Below are 537 nucleotides of genomic sequence, written 5' to 3'. Positions count from 1 at the left end.
CAACAAAATTTCCCCGTTGTGGGATGAATAAAGTATACTTTAATCTAATCTAATAGGAATTAGTATTTTGTTATTTCATTTTGTAGAATATTCAGGTTTTCAACCTGAATCGTTTTTGTTTAGTTTTAAACACAATATCAGCATTGTAAATTGCAATATGTTCTTTTCTCCAAATTGAGCAGCCCTAATGTCAAATGTTAAATGGACTGCATTTGTATAGAGCTTTTTTAGTTTCCCGACCACTCACAACACACCCAGTTTGATAATACAATAATTTGATAATAAAAGATAATCTGAATGGCTTTGTGAGCTGTGAGACATTCATGAAATCTCAAGCTGTTCAGTGTGTCAATAGAGTCAACTACAGAGGAGCAGACTATCTAATCACATTTCTTAAACCATAAGGTTACATACTTTTACATCAACATGAACAAAGACAAATCTGTCAGGTGAGGGCAAATGCAACTTCCCCTTTAGCAAACATAAAAAATGCAGCGTGGGAAAATCAATTTGTGTGTGTGTGTGTGTGTGTGTGTG

General features: G+C 33.9%; 1 protein-coding gene across 4 annotated transcripts in view; it reads right to left on the bottom strand.

Annotated features, from left to right (window-relative positions):
* The window catches only part of rerea (arginine-glutamic acid dipeptide (RE) repeats a), a 143,514-nt gene that overhangs the window by 66,520 nt on the left and 76,457 nt on the right, over positions 1–537 (bottom strand). The window lies entirely within an intron of this gene.

This window comes from Etheostoma spectabile, chromosome 7, assembly GCF_008692095.1.
Source record: "Etheostoma spectabile isolate EspeVRDwgs_2016 chromosome 7, UIUC_Espe_1.0, whole genome shotgun sequence".
Taxonomy (NCBI): Eukaryota; Metazoa; Chordata; class Actinopteri; order Perciformes; family Percidae; genus Etheostoma; species Etheostoma spectabile.
Note: the sequence above shows the minus strand (reverse complement) of the source record. Positions and strands in the feature narration are given on the sequence as shown.